The sequence below is a fragment of the Taudactylus pleione genome, unplaced genomic scaffold (genome assembly GCF_031769625.1).
Source record: "Taudactylus pleione unplaced genomic scaffold, aTauple2 ptg000473l, whole genome shotgun sequence".
NCBI lineage: Eukaryota > Metazoa > Chordata > Amphibia > Anura > Myobatrachidae > Taudactylus > Taudactylus pleione.
This window is the reverse complement of record NW_028284875.1, coordinates 4,629,638-4,649,727: the sequence shown is the minus strand read 5'-3', so window position 1 is coordinate 4,649,727 and position 20,090 is coordinate 4,629,638. Positions and strand designations below refer to the sequence as shown.

General features: G+C 32.7%; 5 non-coding genes across 5 annotated transcripts; all 5 read right to left on the bottom strand.

The window, feature by feature from the left end:
- Positions 1-147: 147 nt before the first annotated feature.
- On the bottom strand, positions 148-240 carry TRNAI-UAU (transfer RNA isoleucine (anticodon UAU)). The gene is given in 2 exon segments: positions 148-183; positions 203-240. It is a non-coding gene; the product is annotated as a tRNA-Ile (tRNA).
- A 4,007-nt stretch (positions 241-4,247) lies between these two features.
- Positions 4,248-4,340, bottom strand: TRNAI-UAU (transfer RNA isoleucine (anticodon UAU)). The gene is given in 2 exon segments: positions 4,248-4,283; positions 4,303-4,340. It is a non-coding gene; the product is annotated as a tRNA-Ile (tRNA).
- Positions 4,341-10,958: 6,618 nt separating this feature from the next.
- TRNAI-UAU (transfer RNA isoleucine (anticodon UAU)) lies at positions 10,959-11,051 on the bottom strand. Its single transcript is given in 2 exon segments — positions 10,959-10,994; positions 11,014-11,051. It is a non-coding gene; the product is annotated as a tRNA-Ile (tRNA).
- A 4,008-nt stretch (positions 11,052-15,059) lies between these two features.
- On the bottom strand, positions 15,060-15,152 carry TRNAI-UAU (transfer RNA isoleucine (anticodon UAU)). The gene is given in 2 exon segments: positions 15,060-15,095; positions 15,115-15,152. It is a non-coding gene; the product is annotated as a tRNA-Ile (tRNA).
- A 3,616-nt stretch (positions 15,153-18,768) lies between these two features.
- Positions 18,769-18,861, bottom strand: TRNAI-UAU (transfer RNA isoleucine (anticodon UAU)). Its single transcript is given in 2 exon segments — positions 18,769-18,804; positions 18,824-18,861. It is a non-coding gene; the product is annotated as a tRNA-Ile (tRNA).
- Positions 18,862-20,090: the final 1,229 nt, after the last annotated feature.

Here is a 20,090-nt window from a genome sequence, read left to right as displayed (position 1 = left end):
TGTTTACAGTGCATATGAACCAAAGCAGATGTGTGTACTGGTACCTTAAAAACAGTCATGTTTGTGTTTTTTTTCTGCCTTCATATCAGGATGTTCAGGTAGCAGATGATAATCATTAACTGATGACATTAGAAAAAAAATTACATTTACTCCAGGTGAGGCTTGAACTCACAACCTCAGCATTGCTCAACAGATACTGTCTTATAAGTACCACGCGCTGACCGATTGCGCCACAGGAGCCCATGGTCAAAATACATTATTTTTAGTTGAGTGATTTTAGAATCGAGCTGACTAAGGAAATTAACTTGGTTTATTAATTTTAAATTAGTTACTTTTTAAATCCACTAAACTACTGCACCCAATACTAAAGTACCTAATAAAAGTAATATTCTAATAATAAGGTAATCAATTATATTGTGCATTTGTGTTATTGCCCAGTTTTATGTATCCATAGGTGTATATTGCAATGAATTCATGCCATTGTTGTACAGTTCAATATTATCAAAATTGTAAAATAATTCCTGTTTATTTATCTTAAATAATATTTGCTATAGATATATGTAACTTTAATGTTGCATAGGGAAAATATACACTATAATACCAAAAAATGCAGTATCTAGAAATAAAAAATAGTTAAATCTCACATGTGCTCTATATTTAAAGGTAAACATTGTTTTTTGGTCTGCAGCACCTAAATTATCAGTAAAGTCAGTGTCCAAAGAAATATAAAAAGTAGAAAATTACCCTTTTGATGACATGGATGAAAGGACTTCAAGAAACCCATCAGCAATTGCCATAGACATTGTTATATTGAAGCCACTCTGATATTAAAATTGCAATTAAAACTTAATAGGTATGTTTTGGTATATATGGATTTCATGCAATACCATTAAGACAGTAACCTGCATTGAAAAAATGCATAACTTCTAGAATGAGAATGAGCAACAAAGGAACATGCATCCTAGATGGGACTTGAAGCCACTGTCCCAGGTGATAGTAAACTTATCCAGAAACTAATCCACAATGTCATTAGGATAAATGTCTGCTTTTCGATACTGGGCCATAATTTTGCAAGCTGAACAGTACCGGATTGTTAAGCAGATAAAAGTTTCTGGTGGAGCCATTTGTGCAGTATGAAGCAAGAATAAAAGGAACATCTCCAGTAATTATATGGATGAAATAAAGCCTTTCACCCCAGATAACTTGAAACCACAATCACCAGCTTAGGAGGCCAGTCCCTTATCCAATAGGCCACTGGGTCTTAGAAACATCTTTGTGTGAAACTGATTTTTTCATTAGTATAATCATTAAGTGTTGCAATACAGGAAAGCCGTTTATTTGTGTTCTTTGCTTTACAAATCCCAGCATGAAATGTGATTGTACTAACAAGCCCTAATAGTGTGGACCCTCATGTTACATTGCAGCAAAACAGATTGATGTTACTCTTTTACCAATAAAGAGGTAGTCTTTTGCATTCTATTTTGTTGACTATCTAAAGGAATGTTTACAGTGCATATGAACCAAAGCAGATGTGTGTACTGGTACCTTAAAAACAGTCATGTTTGTGTTTTTTTTTCTGCCATCATATCAGGATGTTCAGGTAGCAGATGATAATCATTAACTGATGACATTAGAAAAAAATTACATTTGCTCCAGGTGAGGCTTGAACTCACAACTTTGGCATTGCTCAACAGATACTGTCTTATAAGTACCGCGCGCTGACCGATTGCAAAACAGGAGCACATGGTCAAAATGCATTTTTTTTAGTTGAGTGATTTTAGAATCGAGTTGACTAAGGAAATTAACTTGGTTTATTAATTTTAAATTAGTTACTTTTTAAATCAACTAAACTACTGCACCCAATACTAAAGTATCTAATAAAAGTAATATTCTAATCATAAGGTAATCAATTATATTGTGCATTTGTGTTATTACCCAGTTTTATGTATCCATAGGTATATATTGCAATGAATTCATGCCATTGTTGTACAGTTCAATATTATCAAAAATGTAAAATAATTCCTGTTTATTTATCTTAAATAATATTTGATATAGATATATGTAACTTTAATGTTGCATAGGGAAAATATACACTATAGTACCAAAAAGTGCAGTATCTTTAAATAAAAATAAGTTAAATCTCACTTGTGCTCTATATTTAAAGGTAAACATTGTTTTTTTGGTCAATAGCACCTAAATTGTCAGTAAAGTCAGTGTCCAAAGAAATATAAAAAGCAGAAAATTACCCTTTTGATGACAAGGATGAAAGGACTTCAAGAAACCCATCAGCAATTGCCATAGAAATTGTTATTTTGTAGCCACTCTGATATTAAATTGCAATTAAAACTTAATAGGTATGTTTTGGTACATATGGATTTCATGCAATACCATTAAGACAGTCACCTGCATTGAAAAAAAGCATAACTTCTAGAATGAGAATGAGCAACAAAGGAACATGCATCCTAGATGGGACTTGAAGCCACTGTCCCAGGTGATAGTAAACTTATCAGGAAACTAATCCACAATGTCATTAGGATAAATGTCTGCTTTTAGATACTGGGCCATAATTTTGCAAGCTGAACAGTACCGGATTGTTAAGCAGATAAAAGTTTCTGGTGGAGCCATATGTGCAGTATGAAGCAAGAATAAAAGGAACATCTCCAAAATTATTTTAATGAAATAAAGCCTATCAACCCAAACTCAAACCCACAAACCCTGGCATAGGAGACCAGTGCCTTATCCATTAGGCCACTGGGGCTTAGTAAAATCTTTGTGTGAAATTGATTTTTTCATTAGTATAATCATTAATTGTTGCGATATAGGAAAGCCTTTTATTTGTGTTCTTTGCTTTGCTTTGTCAAAATCCATTATTTTTAGTTGAGTGATTTTAGAATCGAGCTGACTAAGGAAATTAACTTGGTTTCCTAATTTTAAATTAGTTTCTTTTTAAATCAACTAAACTACTGCACCCAATACTAAGTACCTAATAAAAGTAATATTCTAATCATAAGGTAATCAATTATATTGTGCATTTGTGTTATTGCCCAGTTTTATGTATCCATAGGTGTATATTGCAATGAATTCATGCCATTGTTGTACAGTTCAATATTATCAAAATTGTAAAATAATTCCTGTTTATTTATCTTGAATAATATTTGCTATAGATATATGTAACTTTAATGTTGCATTGGGAAAATATACACTATAATACCAAAAAATGCAGTATCTTTAAATAAAACTAAGTTAAATCTCACATGTGCTCTATATTTAAAGGTAAACATTGTTTTTTTGGTCTGTAGCACCTAAATTGTCAGTAAAGTCAGTGTCCAAAGAAATATAAAAAGCAGAAAATTACCCTTTTTATGACATGGATGAAAGGACTTCAAGAAACCCATCAGCAATTGCCATATACATTGTTATTTTGTAGCCACTTTGATATTAAATTGCAATTAAAACTTAATAGGTATGTTTTGGTATATATGGATTTCATGCAATACCATTAAGACAGTCACCTGCATTGAAAAAAAGCATAACTTCTAGAATGAGAATGAGCAACAAAGGAACATGCATCCTTGATGGGACTTGAAGCCACTGTCCCAGGTGATAGTAAACTTTTCAGGAAACTAATCCACAATGTCATTAGGATAAATGTCTGCTTTTAGATACTGGGCCATAATTTTGAAGGCTGAACAGTACCGGATTGTTAAGCAGAAAACAGTTTCTGGTGGAGCCATTTGTGCAGTATCTAAGGAACATCTCCAGTAATTATATGGATGAAATAAAGCCTATCACCCCAGGTAACTTGAAACCACAATCACAAGCAAAGGAGGCCAGTGCCTTATCCATTAGCCCACTGGGGCTTAGTAACATCTTTGTGTGAAACTGATTTTTTCATTAGTATAATCATTAATTGTTGCGATATAGGAAAGCCATTTATTTGTGTTCTTTGCTTTACAAATCCCAGCATGAAATGTGATTGTACTAACCAGACCTAATAGTGTGGAACCTCATGTTACATTGCAGCAAAACAGATTGATGCAACTCTTTTACCAATAAAGAGGTAGTCTTTTGCATTCCATTTTGTTGACTAACTAAAGGAATGTTTACAGTGCATATGAACCAAAGCAGATGTGTGTACTGGTACCTTAAAAACAGTCATGTTTGTGTTTTTTTTCTGCCTTCATATCAGGATGTTCAGGTAGCAGATGATAATCATTAACTGATGACATTAGAAAAAAAATTACATTTACTCCAGGTGAGGCTTGAACTCACAACCTCAGCATTGCTCAACAGATACTGTCTTATAAGTACCACGCGCTGACCGATTGCGCCACAGGAGCCCATGGTCAAAATACATTATTTTTAGTTGAGTGATTTTAGAATCGAGCTGACTAAGGAAATTAACTTGGTTTATTAATTTTAAATTAGTTACTTTTTAAATCCACTAAACTACTGCACCCAATACTAAAGTACCTAATAAAAGTAATATTCTAATAATAAGGTAATCAATTATATTGTGCATTTGTGTTATTGCCCAGTTTTATGTATCCATAGGTGTATATTGCAATGAATTCATGCCATTGTTGTACAGTTCAATATTATCAAAATTGTAAAATAATTCCTGTTTATTTATCTTAAATAATATTTGCTATAGATATATGTAACTTTAATGTTGCATAGGGAAAATATACACTATAATACCAAAAAATGCAGTATCTAGAAATAAAAAATAGTTAAATCTCACATGTGCTCTATATTTAAAGGTAAACATTGTTTTTTGGTCTGCAGCACCTAAATTATCAGTAAAGTCAGTGTCCAAAGAAATATAAAAAGTAGAAAATTACCCTTTTGATGACATGGATGAAAGGACTTCAAGAAACCCATCAGCAATTGCCATAGACATTGTTATATTGAAGCCACTCTGATATTAAAATTGCAATTAAAACTTAATAGGTATGTTTTGGTATATATGGATTTCATGCAATACCATTAAGACAGTAACCTGCATTGAAAAAATGCATAACTTCTAGAATGAGAATGAGCAACAAAGGAACATGCATCCTAGATGGGACTTGAAGCCACTGTCCCAGGTGATAGTAAACTTATCCAGAAACTAATCCACAATGTCATTAGGATAAATGTCTGCTTTTCGATACTGGGCCATAATTTTGCAAGCTGAACAGTACCGGATTGTTAAGCAGATAAAAGTTTCTGGTGGAGCCATTTGTGCAGTATGAAGCAAGAATAAAAGGAACATCTCCAGTAATTATATGGATGAAATAAAGCCTTTCACCCCAGATAACTTGAAACCACAATCACCAGCTTAGGAGGCCAGTCCCTTATCCAATAGGCCACTGGGTCTTAGAAACATCTTTGTGTGAAACTGATTTTTTCATTAGTATAATCATTAAGTGTTGCAATACAGGAAAGCCGTTTATTTGTGTTCTTTGCTTTACAAATCCCAGCATGAAATGTGATTGTACTAACAAGCCCTAATAGTGTGGACCCTCATGTTACATTGCAGCAAAACAGATTGATGTTACTCTTTTACCAATAAAGAGGTAGTCTTTTGCATTCTATTTTGTTGACTATCTAAAGGAATGTTTACAGTGCATATGAACCAAAGCAGATGTGTGTACTGGTACCTTAAAAACAGTCATGTTTGTGTTTTTTTTTCTGCCATCATATCAGGATGTTCAGGTAGCAGATGATAATCATTAACTGATGACATTAGAAAAAAATTACATTTGCTCCAGGTGAGGCTTGAACTCACAACTTTGGCATTGCTCAACAGATACTGTCTTATAAGTACCGCGCGCTGACCGATTGCAAAACAGGAGCACATGGTCAAAATGCATTTTTTTTAGTTGAGTGATTTTAGAATCGAGTTGACTAAGGAAATTAACTTGGTTTATTAATTTTAAATTAGTTACTTTTTAAATCAACTAAACTACTGCACCCAATACTAAAGTATCTAATAAAAGTAATATTCTAATCATAAGGTAATCAATTATATTGTGCATTTGTGTTATTACCCAGTTTTATGTATCCATAGGTGTATATTGCAATGAATTCATGCCATTGTTGTACAGTTCAATATTATCAAAAATGTAAAATAATTCCTGTTTATTTATCTTAAATAATATTTGATATAGATATATGTAACTTTAATGTTGCATAGGGAAAATATACACTATAGTACCAAAAAGTGCAGTATCTTTAAATAAAAATAAGTTAAATCTCACTTGTGCTCTATATTTAAAGGTAAACATTGTTTTTTTGGTCAATAGCACCTAAATTGTCAGTAAAGTCAGTGTCCAAAGAAATATAAAAAGCAGAAAATTACCCTTTTGATGACAAGGATGAAAGGACTTCAAGAAACCCATCAGCAATTGCCATAGAAATTGTTATTTTGTAGCCACTCTGATATTAAATTGCAATTAAAACTTAATAGGTATGTTTTGGTACATATGGATTTCATGCAATACCATTAAGACAGTCACCTGCATTGAAAAAAAGCATAACTTCTAGAATGAGAATGAGCAACAAAGGAACATGCATCCTAGATGGGACTTGAAGCCACTGTCCCAGGTGATAGTAAACTTATCAGGAAACTAATCCACAATGTCATTAGGATAAATGTCTGCTTTTAGATACTGGGCCATAATTTTGCAAGCTGAACAGTACCGGATTGTTAAGCAGATAAAAGTTTCTGGTGGAGCCATATGTGCAGTATGAAGCAAGAATAAAAGGAACATCTCCAAAATTATTTTAATGAAATAAAGCCTATCAACCCAAACTCAAACCCACAAACCCTGGCATAGGAGACCAGTGCCTTATCCATTAGGCCACTGGGGCTTAGTAAAATCTTTGTGTGAAATTGATTTTTTCATTAGTATAATCATTAATTGTTGCGATATAGGAAAGCCTTTTATTTGTGTTCTTTGCTTTGCTTTGTCAAAATCCATTATTTTTAGTTGAGTGATTTTAGAATCGAGCTGACTAAGGAAATTAACTTGGTTTCCTAATTTTAAATTAGTTTCTTTTTAAATCAACTAAACTACTGCACCCAATACTAAGTACCTAATAAAAGTAATATTCTAATCATAAGGTAATCAATTATATTGTGCATTTGTGTTATTGCCCAGTTTTATGTATCCATAGGTGTATATTGCAATGAATTCATGCCATTGTTGTACAGTTCAATATTATCAAAATTGTAAAATAATTCCTGTTTATTTATCTTAAATAATATTTGCTATAGATATATGTAACTTTAATGTTGCATAGGGAAAATATACACTATAATACCAAAAAATGCAGTATCTAGAAATAAAAAATAGTTAAATCTCACATGTGCTCTATATTTAAAGGTAAACATTGTTTTTTGGTCTGCAGCACCTAAATTATCAGTAAAGTCAGTGTCCAAAGAAATATAAAAAGTAGAAAATTACCCTTTTGATGACATGGATGAAAGGACTTCAAGAAACCCATCAGCAATTGCCATAGACATTGTTATATTGAAGCCACTCTGATATTAAAATTGCAATTAAAACTTAATAGGTATGTTTTGGTATATATGGATTTCATGCAATACCATTAAGACAGTAACCTGCATTGAAAAAATGCATAACTTCTAGAATGAGAATGAGCAACAAAGGAACATGCATCCTAGATGGGACTTGAAGCCACTGTCCCAGGTGATAGTAAACTTATCCAGAAACTAATCCACAATGTCATTAGGATAAATGTCTGCTTTTCGATACTGGGCCATAATTTTGCAAGCTGAACAGTACCGGATTGTTAAGCAGATAAAAGTTTCTGGTGGAGCCATTTGTGCAGTATGAAGCAAGAATAAAAGGAACATCTCCAGTAATTATATGGATGAAATAAAGCCTTTCACCCCAGATAACTTGAAACCACAATCACCAGCTTAGGAGGCCAGTCCCTTATCCAATAGGCCACTGTGTCTTAGAAACATCTTTGTGTGAAACTGATTTTTTCATTAGTATAATCATTAAGTGTTGCAATACAGGAAAGCCGTTTATTTGTGTTCTTTGCTTTACAAATCCCAGCATGAAATGTGATTGTACTAACAAGCCCTAATAGTGTGGACCCTCATGTTACATTGCAGCAAAACAGATTGATGTTACTCTTTTACCAATAAAGAGGTAGTCTTTTGCATTCCATTTTGTTGACTATCTAAAGGAATGTTTACAGTGCATATGAACCAAAGCAGATGTGTGTACTGGTACCTTAAAAACAGTCATGTTTGTGTTTTTTTTTCTGCCATCATATCAGGATGTTCAGGTAGCAGATGATAATCATTAACTGATGACATTAGAAAAAAATTACATTTGCTCCAGTTGAGGCTTGAACTCACAACTTTGGCATTGCTCAACAGATACTGTCTTATAAGTACCGCGCGCTGACCGATTGCAAAACAGGAGCACATGGTCAAAATGCATTTTTTTTAGTTGAGTGATTTTAGAATCGAGTTGACTAAGGAAATTAACTTGGTTTATTAATTTTAAATTAGTTACTTTTTAAATCCACTAAACTACTGCACCCAATACTAAAGTATCTAATAAAAGTAATATTCTAATCATAAGGTAATCAATTATATTGTGCATTTGTGTTATTACCCAGTTTTATGTATCCATAGGTGTATATTGCAATGAATTCATGCCATTGTTGTACAGTTCAATATTATCAAAAATGTAAAATAATTCCTGTTTATTTATCTTAAATAATATTTGATATAGATATATGTAACTTTAATGTTGCATAGGGAAAATATACACTATAGTACCAAAAAGTGCAGTATCTTTAAATAAAAATAAGTTAAATCTCACTTGTGCTCTATATTTAAAGGTAAACATTGTTTTTTTGGTCTGTAGCACCTAAATTGTCAGTAAAGTCAGTGTCCAAAGAAATATAAAAAGCAGAAAATTACCCTTTTGATGACAAGGATGAAAGGACTTCAAGAAACCCATCAGCAATTGCCATAGAAATTGTTATTTTGTAGCCACTCTGATATTAAATTGCAATTAAAACTTAATAGGTATGTTTTGGTACATATGGATTTCATGCAATACCATTAAGACAGTCACCTGCATTGAAAAAAAGCATAACTTCTAGAATGAGAATGAGCAACAAAGGAACATGCATCCTAGATGGGACTTGAAGCCACTGTCCCAGGTGATAGTAAACTTATCAGGAAACTAATCCACAATGTCATTAGGATAAATGTCTGCTTTTCGATACTGGGCCATAATTTTGCAAGCTGAACAGTACCGGATTGTTAAGCAGATAAAAGTTTCTGGTGGAGCCATATGTGCAGTATGAAGCAAGAATAAAAGGAACATCTCCAAAATTATTTTAATGAAATAAAGCCTATCAACCCAAACTCAAACCCACAAACCCTGGCTTAGGAGACCAGTGCCTTATCCATTAGGCCACTGGGGCTTAGTAAAATCTTTGTGTGAAATTGATTTTTTCATTAGTATAATCATTAATTGTTGCGATATAGGAAAGCCTTTTATTTGTGTTCTTTGCTTTGCTTTGTCAAAATCCATTATTTTTAGTTGAGTGATTTTAGAATCGAGCTGACTAAGGAAATTAACTTGGTTTCCTAATTTTAAATTAGTTTCTTTTTTAATCAACTAAACTACTGCACCCAATACTAAGTACCTAATAAAAGTAATATTCTAATCATAAGGTAATCAATTATATTGTGCATTTGTGTTATTGCCCAGTTTTATGTATCCATAGGTGTATATTGCAATGAATTCATGCCATTGTTGTACAGTTCAATATTATCAAAATTGTAAAATAATTCCTGTTTATTTATCTTGAATAATATTTGCTATAGATATATGTAACTTTAATGTTGCATTGGGAAAATATACACTATAATACCAAAAAATGCAGTATCTTTAAATAAAACTAAGTTAAATCTCACATGTGCTCTATATTTAAAGGTAAACATTGTTTTTTTGGTCTGTAGCACCTAAATTGTCAGTAAAGTCAGTGTCCAAAGAAATATAAAAACCAGAAAATTACCCTTTTTATGACATGGATGAAAGGACTTCAAGAAACCCATCAGCAATTGCCATATACATTGTTATTTTGTAGCCACTTTGATATTAAATTGCAATTAAAACTTAATAGGTATGTTTTGGTATATATGGATTTCATGCAATACCATTAAGACAGTCACCTGCATTGAAAAAAAGCATAACTTCTAGAATGAGAATGAGCAACAAAGGAACATGCATCCTTGATGGGACTTGAAGCCACTGTCCCAGGTGATAGTAAACTTTTCAGGAAACTAATCCACAATGTCATTAGGATAAATGTCTGCTTTTAGATACTGGGCCATAATTTTGCAAGCTGAACAGTACCGGATTGTTAAGCAGAAAACAGTTTCTGGTGGAGCCATTTGTGCAGTATCAAAGGAACATCTCCAGTAATTATATGGATGAAATAAAGCCTATCACCCCAGGTAACTTGAAACCACAATCACAAGCAAAGGAGGCCAGTGCCTTATCCATTAGCCCACTGGGGCTTAGTAACATCTTTGTGTGAAACTGATTTTTTCATTAGTATAATCATTAATTGTTGCGATATAGGAAAGCCATTTATTTGTGTTCTTTGCTTTACAAATCCCAGCATGAAATGTGATTGTACTAACCAGACCTAATAGTGTGGAACCTCATGTTACATTGCAGCAAAACAGATTGATGCAACTCTTTTACCAATAAAGAGGTAGTCTTTTGCATTCCATTTTGTTGACTAACTAAAGGAATGTTTACAGTGCATATGAACCAAAGCAGATGTGTGTACTGGTACCTTAAAAACAGTCATGTTTGTGTTTTTTTTTCTGCCTTCATATCAGGATGGTCAGGTAGCAGATGATAATCATTAACTGATGACATTAAAAAAAAAATTACATTTACTCCAGGTGAGGCTTGAACTCACAACCTCAGCATTGCTCAACAGATACTGTCTTATAAGTACCACGCGCTGACCGATTGCGCCACAGGAGCCCATGGTCAAAATATATTATTTTTAGTTGAGTGATTTTAGAATCGAGCTGACTAAGGAAATTAACTTGGTTTATTAATTTTAAATTAGTTACTTTTTAAATCCACTAAACTACTGCACCCAATACTAAAGTACCTAATAAAAGTAATATTCTAATAATAAGGTAATCAATTATATTGTGCATTTGTGTTATTGCCCAGTTTTATGTATCCATAGGTGTATATTGCAATGAATTCATGCCATTGTTGTACAGTTCAATATTATCAAAATTGTAAAATAATTCCTGTTTATTTATCTTAAATAATATTTTCTATAGATATATGTAACTTTAATGTTGCATAGGGAAAATATACACTATAATACCAAAAAATGCAGTATCTAGAAATAAAAAATAGTTAAATCTCACATGTGCTCTATATTTAAAGGTAAACATTGTTTTTTGGTCTGCAGCACCTAAATTGTCAGTAAAGTCAGTGTCCAAAGAAATATAAAAAGTAGAAAATTACTCTTTTGATGACATGGATGAAAGGACTTCAAGAAACCCATCAGCAATTGCCATAGACATTGTTATATTGAAGCCACTCTGATATTAAAATTGCAATTAAAACTTAATAGGTATGTTTTGGTATATATGGATTTCATGCAATACCATTAAGACAGTAACCTGCATTGAAAAAATGCATAACTTCTAGAATGAGAATGAGCAACAAAGGAACATGCATCCTAGATGGGACTTGAAGCCACTGTCCCAGGTGATAGTAAATTTATCCAGAAACTAATCCACAATGTCTTTAGGATAAATGTCTGCTTTTCGATACTGGGCCATAATTTTGCAAGCTGAACAGTACCGGATTGTTAAGCAGATAAAAGTTTCTGGTGGAGCCATTTGTGCAGTATGAAGCAAGAATAAAAGGAACATCTCCAGTAATTATATGGATGAAATAAAGCCTTTCACCCCAGATAACTTGAAACCACAATCACCAGCTTAGGAGGCCAGTCCCTTATCCAATAGGCCACTGGGTCTTAGAAACATCTTTGTGTGAAACTGATTTTTTCATTAGTATAATCATTAAGTGTTGCAATACAGGAAAGCCGTTTATTTGTGTTCTTTGCTTTACAAATCCCAGCATGAAATGTGATTGTACTAACAAGCCCTAATAGTGTGGACCCTCATGTTACATTGCAGCAAAACAGATTGATGTTACTCTTTTACCAATAAAGAGGTAGTCTTTTGCATTCCATTTTGTTGACTATCTAAAGGAATGTTTACAGTGCATATGAACCAAAGCAGATGTGTGTACTGGTACCTTAAAAACAGTCATGTTTGTGTTTTTTTTTCTGCCATCATATCAGGATGTTCAGGTAGCAGATGATAATCATTAACTGATGACATTAGAAAAAAATTACATTTGCTCCAGGTGAGGCTTGAACTCACAACTTTGGCATTGCTCAACAGATACTGTCTTATAAGTACAGCGCGCTGACCAATTGCAAAACAGGAGCACATGGTCAAAATGCATTTTTTTTAGTTGAGTGATTTTAGAATCGAGTTGACTAAGGAAATTAACTTGGTTTATTAATTTTAAATTAGTTACTTTTTAAATCCACTAAACTACTGCACCCAATACTAAAGTATCTAATAAAAGTAATATTCTAATCATAAGGTAATCAATTATATTGTGCATTTGTGTTATTACCCAGTTTTATGTATCCATAGGTGTATATTGCAATGAATTCATGCCATTGTTGTACAGTTCAATATTATCAAAAATGTAAAATAATTCCTGTTTATTTATCTTAAATAATATTTGATATAGATATATGTAACTTTAATGTTGCATAGGGAAAATATACACTATAGTACCAAAAAGTGCAGTATCTTTAAATAAAAATAAGTTAAATCTCACTTGTGCTCTATATTTAAAGGTAAACATTGTTTTTTTGGTCTGTAGCACCTAAATTGTCAGTAAAGTCAGTGTCCAAAGAAATATAAAAAGCAGAAAATTACCCTTTTGATGACAAGGATGAAAGGACTTCAAGAAACCCATCAGCAATTGCCATAGAAATTGTTATTTTGTAGCCACTCTGATATTAAATTGCAATTAAAACTTAATAGGTATGTTTTGGTACATATGGATTTCATGCAATACCATTAAGACAGTCACCTGCATTGAAAAAAAGCATAACTTCTAGAATGAGAATGAGCAACAAAGGAACATGCATCCTAGATGGGACTTGAAGCCACTGTCCCAGGTGATAGTAAACTTATCAGGAAACTAATCCACAATGTCATTAGGATAAATGTCTGCTTTTAGATACTGGGCCATAATTTTGCAAGCTGAACAGTACCGGATTGTTAAGCAGATAAAAGTTTCTGGTGGAGCCATATGTGCAGTATGAAGCAAGAATAAAAGGAACATCTCCAAAATTATTTTAATGAAATAAAGCCTATCAACCCAAACTCAAACCCACAAACCCTGGCTTTGGAGACCAGTGCCTTATCCATTAGGCCACTGGGGCTTAGTAAAATCTTTGTGTGAAATTGATTTTTTCATTAGTATAATCATTAATTGTTGCGATATAGGAAAGCCTTTTATTTGTGTTCTTTGCTTTGCTTTGTCAAAATCCATTATTTTTAGTTGAGTGATTTTAGAATCGAGCTGACTAAGGAAATTAACTTGGTTTCCTAATTTTAAATTAGTTTCTTTTTAAATCAACTAAACTACTGCACCCAATACTAAGTACCTAATAAAAGTAATATTCTAATCATAAGGTAATCAATTATATTGTGCATTTGTGTTATTGCCCAGTTTTATGTATCCATAGGTGTATATTGCAATGAATTCATGCCATTGTTGTACAGTTCAATATTATCAAAATTGTAAAATAATTCCTGTTTATTTATCTTGAATAATATTTGCTATAGATATATGTAACTTTAATGTTGCATTGGGAAAATATACACTATAATACCAAAAAATGCAGTATCTTTAAATAAAACTAAGTTAAATCTCACATGTGCTCTATATTTAAAGGTAAACATTGTTTTTTTGGTCTGTAGCACCTAAATTGTCAGTAAAGTCAGTGTCCAAAGAAATATAAAAAGCAGAAAATTACCCTTTTTATGACATGGATGAAAGGACTTCAAGAAACCCATCAGCAATTGCCATATACATTGTTATTTTGTAGCCACTTTGATATTAAATTGCAATTAAAACTTAATAGGTATGTTTTGGTATATATGGATTTCATGCAATACCATTAAGACAGTCACCTGCATTGAAAAAAAGCATAACTTCTAGAATGAGAATGAGCAACAAAGGAACATGCATCCTTGATGGGACTTGAAGCCACTGTCCCAGGTGATAGTAAACTTTTCAGGAAACTAATCCACAATGTCATTAGGATAAATGTCTGCTTTTAGATACTGGGCCATAATTTTGAAGGCTGAACAGTACCGGATTGTTAAGCAGAAAACAGTTTCTGGTGGAGCCATTTGTGCAGTATCAAAGGAACATCTCCAGTAATTATATGGATGAAATAAAGCCTATCACCCCAGGTAACTTGAAACCACAATCACAAGCAAAGGAGGCCAGTGCCTTATCCATTAGCCCACTGGGGCTTAGTAACATCTTTGTGTGAAACTGATTTTTTCATTAGTATAATCATTAATTGTTGCGATATAGGAAAGCCATTTATTTGTGTTCTTTGCTTTACAAATCCCAGCATGAAATGTGATTGTACTAACCAGACCTAATAGTGTGGAACCTCATGTTACATTGCAGCAAAACAGATTGATGCAACTCTTTTACCAATAAAGAGGTAGTCTTTTGCATTCCATTTTGTTGACTAACTAAAGGAATGTTTACAGTGCATATGAACCAAAGCAGATGTGTGTACTGGTACCTTAAAAACAGTCATGTTTGTGTTTTTTTTTCTGCCTTCATATCAGGATGTTCAGGTAGCAGATGATAATCATTAACTGATGACATTAGAAAAAAAATTACATTTACTCCAGGTGAGGCTTGAACTCACAACCTCAGCATTGCTCAACAGATACTGTCTTATAAGTACCACGCGCTGACCGATTGCGCCACAGGAGCCCATGGTCAAAATACATTATTTTTAGATGAGTGATTTTAGAATCGAGCTGACTAAGGAAATTAACTTGGTTTATTAATTTTAAATTAGTTACTTTTTAAATCCACTAAACTACTGCACCCAATACTAAAGTATCTAATAAAAGTAATATTCTAATCATAAGGTAATCAATTATATTGTGCATTTGTGTTATTACCCAGTTTTATGTATCCATAGGTGTATATTGTAATGAATTCATGCCATTGTTGTACAGTTCAATATTATCAAAAATGTAAAATAATTCCTGTTTATTTATCTTAAATAATATTTGATATAGATATATGTAACTTTAATGTTGCATAGGGAAAATGTACACTATAGTACCAAAAAGTGCAGTATCTTTAAATAAAAATAAGTTAAATCTCACTTGTGCTCTATATTTAAAGGTAAACATTGTTTTTTTGGTCAATAGCACCTAAATTGTCAGTAAAGTCAGTGTCCAAAGAAATATAAAAAGCAGAAAATTACCCTTTTGATGACAAGGATGAAAGGACTTCAAGAAACCCATCAGCAATTGCCATAGAAATTGTTATTTTGTAGCCACTCTGATATTAAATTGCAATTAAAACTTAATAGGTATGTTTTGGTACATATGGATTTCATGCAATACCATTAAGACAGTCACCTGCATTGAAAAAAAGCATAACTTCTAGAATGAGAATGAGCAACAAAGGAACATGCATCCTAGATGGGACTTGAAGCCACTGTCCCAGGTGATAGTAAACTTATCAGGAAACTAATCCACAATGTCATTAGGATAAATGTCTGCTTTTAGATACTGGGCCATAATTTTGCAAGCTGAACAGTACCGGATTGTTAAGCAGATAAAAGTTTCTGGTGGAGCCATATGTGCAGTATGAAGCAAGAATAAAAGGAACATCTCCAAAATTATTTTAATGAAATAAAGCCTATCAACCCAAACTCAAACCCACAAACCCTGGCTTAGGAGACCAGTGCCTTATCCATTAGGCCACTGGGGCTTAGTAAAATCTTTGTGTGAAATTGATTTTTTCATTAGTATAATCATTAACTGTTGCGATATAGGAAAGCCTTTTATTTGTGTTCTTTGCTTTGCTTTGTCAAAATCCATTATTTTTAGTTGAGTGATTTTAGAATCGAGCTGACTAAGGAAATTAACTTGGTTTCCTAATTTTAAATTAGTTTCTTTTTAAATCAACTAAACTACTGCACCCAATACTAAGTACCTAATAAAAGTAATATTCTAATCATAAGGTAATCAATTATATTGTGCATTTGTGTTATTGCCCAGTTTTATGTATCCATAGGTGTATATTGCAATGAATTCATGCCATTGTTGTACAGTTCAATATTATCAAAATTGTAAAATAATTCCTGTTTATTTATCTTAAATAATATTTGATATAGATATATGTAACTTTAATGTTGCATAGGGAAAATGTACACTATAGTACCAAAAAGTGCAGTATCTTTAAATAAAAATAAGTTAAATCTCACTTGTGCTCTATATTTAAAGGTAAACATTGTTTTTTTGGTCAATAGCACCTAAATTGTCAGTAAAGTCAGTGTCCAAAGAAATATAAAAAGCAGAAAATTACCCTTTTGATGACAAGGATGAAAGGACTTCAAGAAACCCATCAGCAATTGCCATAGAAATTGTTATTTTGTAGCCACTCTGATATTAAATTGCAATTAAAACTTAATAGGTATGTTTTGGTACATATGGATTTCATGCAATACCATTAAGACAGTCACCTGCATTGAAAAAAAGCATAACTTCTAGAATGAGAATGAGCAACAAAGGAACATGCATCCTAGATGGGACTTGAAGCCACTGTCCCAGGTGATAGTAAACTTATCAGGAAACTAATCCACAATGTCATTAGGATAAATGTCTGCTTTTAGATACTGGGCCATAATTTTGCAAGCTGAACAGTACCGGATTGTTAAGCAGATAAAAGTTTCTGGTGGAGCCATATGTGCAGTATGAAGCAAGAATAAAAGGAACATCTCCAAAATTATTTTAATGAAATAAAGCCTATCAACCCAAACTCAAACCCACAAACCCTGGCTTAGGAGACCAGTGCCTTATCCATTAGGCCACTGGGGCTTAGTAAAATCTTTGTGTGAAATTGATTTTTTCATTAGTATAATCATTAATTGTTGCGATATAGGAAAGCCTTTTATTTGTGTTCTTTGCTTTGCTTTGTCAAAATCCATTATTTTTAGTTGAGTGATTTTAGAATCGAGCTGACTAAGGAAATTAACTTGGTTTCCTAATTTTAAATTAGTTTCTTTTTAAATCAACTAAACTACTGCACCCAATACTAAGTACCTAATAAAAGTAATATTCTAATCATAAGGTAATCAATTATATTGTGCATTTGTGTTATTGCCCAGTTTTATGTATCCATAGGTGTATATTGCAATGAATTCATGCCATTGTTGTACAGTTCAATATTATCAAAATTGTAAAATAATTCCTGTTTATTTATCTTGAATAATATTTGCTATAGATATATGTAACTTTAATGTTGCATTGGGAAAATATACACTATAATACCAAAAAATGCAGTATCTTTAAATAAAACTAAGTTAAATCTCACATGTGCTCTATATTTAAAGGTAAACATTGTTTTTTTGGTCTGTAGCACCTAAATTGTCAGTAAAGTCAGTGTCCAAATAAATATAAAAAGCAGAAAATTACCCTTTTTATGACATGGATGAAAGGACTTCAAGAAACCCATCAGCAATTGCCATATACATTGTTATTTTGTAGCCACTTTGATATTAAATTGCAATTAAAACTTAATAGGTATGTTTTGGTATATATGGATTTCATGCAATACCATTAAGACAGTCACCTGCATTGAAAAAAAGCATAACTTCTAGAATGAGAATGAGCAACAAAGGAACATGCATCCTTGATGGGACTTGAAGCCACTGTCCCAGGTGATAGTAAACTTTTCAGGAAACTAATCCACAATGTCATTAGGATAAATGTCTGCTTTTAGATACTGGGCCATAATTTTGAAGGCTGAACAGTACCGGATTGTTAAGCAGAAAACAGTTTCTGGTGGAGCCATTTGTGCAGTATCAAAGGAACATCTCCAGTAATTATATGGATGAAATAAAGCCTATCACCCCAGGTAACTTGAAACCACAATCACAAGCAAAGGAGGCCAGTGCCTTATCCATTAGCCCACTGGGGCTTAGTAACATCTTTGTGTGAAACTGATTTTTTCATTAGTATAATCATTAATTGTTGCGATATAGGAAAGCCATTTATTTGTGTTCTTTGCTTTACAAATCCCAGCATGAAATGTGATTGTACTAACCAGACCTAATAGTGTGGAACCTCATGTTACATTGCAGCAAAACAGATTGATGCAACTCTTTTACCAATAAAGAGGTAGTCTTTTGCATTCCATTTTGTTGACTAACTAAAGGAATGTTTACAGTGCATATGAACCAAAGCAGATGTGTGTACTGGTACCTTAAAAACAGTCATGTTTGTGTTTTTTTTTCTGCCTTCATATCAGGATGTTCAGGTAGCAGATGATAATCATTAACTGATGACATTAGAAAAAAAATTACATTTACTCCAGGTGAGGCTTGAACTCACAACCTCAGCATTGCTCAACAGATACTGTCTTATAAGTACCACGCGCTGACCGATTGCGCCACAGGAGCCCATGGTCAAAATACATTATTTTTAGTTGAGTGATTTTAGAATCGAGCTGACTAAGGAAATTAACTTGGTTTATTAATTTTAAATTAGTTACTTTTTAAATCCACTAAACTACTGCACCCAATACTAAAGTACCTAATAAAAGTAATATTCTAATAATAAGGTAATCAATTATATTGTGCATTTGTGTTATTGCCCAGTTTTATGTATCCATAGGTGTATATTGCAATGAATTCATGCCATTGTTGTACAGTTCAATATTATCAAAATTGTAAAATAATTCCTGTTTATTTATCTTAAATAATATTTGCTATAGATATATGTAACTTTAATGTTGCATAGGGAAAATATACACTATAATACCAAAAAATGCAGTATCTAGAAATAAAAAATAGTTAAATCTCACATGTGCTCTATATTTAAAGGTAAACATTGTTTTTTGGTCTGCAGCACCTAAATTGTCAGTAAAGTCAGTGTCCAAAGAAATATAAAAAGTAGAAAATTACTCTTTTGATGACATGGATGAAAGGACTTCAAGAAACCCATCAGCAATTGCCATAGACATTGTTATATTGAAGCCACTCTGATATTAAAATTGCAATTAAAACTTAATAGGTATGTTTTGGTATATATGGATTTCATGCAATACCATTAAGACAGTAACCTGCATTGAAAAAATGCATAACTTCTAGAATGAGAATGAGCAACAAAGGAACATGCATCCTAGATGGGACTTGAAGCCACTGTCCCAGGTGATAGTAAACTTATCCAGAAACTAATCCACAATGTCTTTAGGATAAATGTCTGCTTTTCGATACTGGGCCATAATTTTGCAAGCTGAACAGTACCGGATTGTTAAGCAGATAAAAGTTTCTGGTGGAGCCATTTGTGCAGTATGAAGCAAGAATAAAAGGAACATCTCCAGTAATTATATGGATGAAATAAAGCCTTTCACCCCAGATAACTTGAAACCACAATCACCAGCTTAGGAGGCCAGTCCCTTATCCAATAGGCCACTGGGTCTTAGAAACATCTTTGTGTGAAACTGATTTTTTCATTAGTATAATCATTAAGTGTTGCAATACAGGAAAGCCGTTTATTTGTGTTCTTTGCTTTACAAATCCCAGCATGAAATGTGATTTTACTAACAAGCCCTAATAGTGTGGACCCTCATGTTACATTGCAGCAAAACAGATTGATGTTACTCTTTTACCAATAAAGAGGTAGTCTT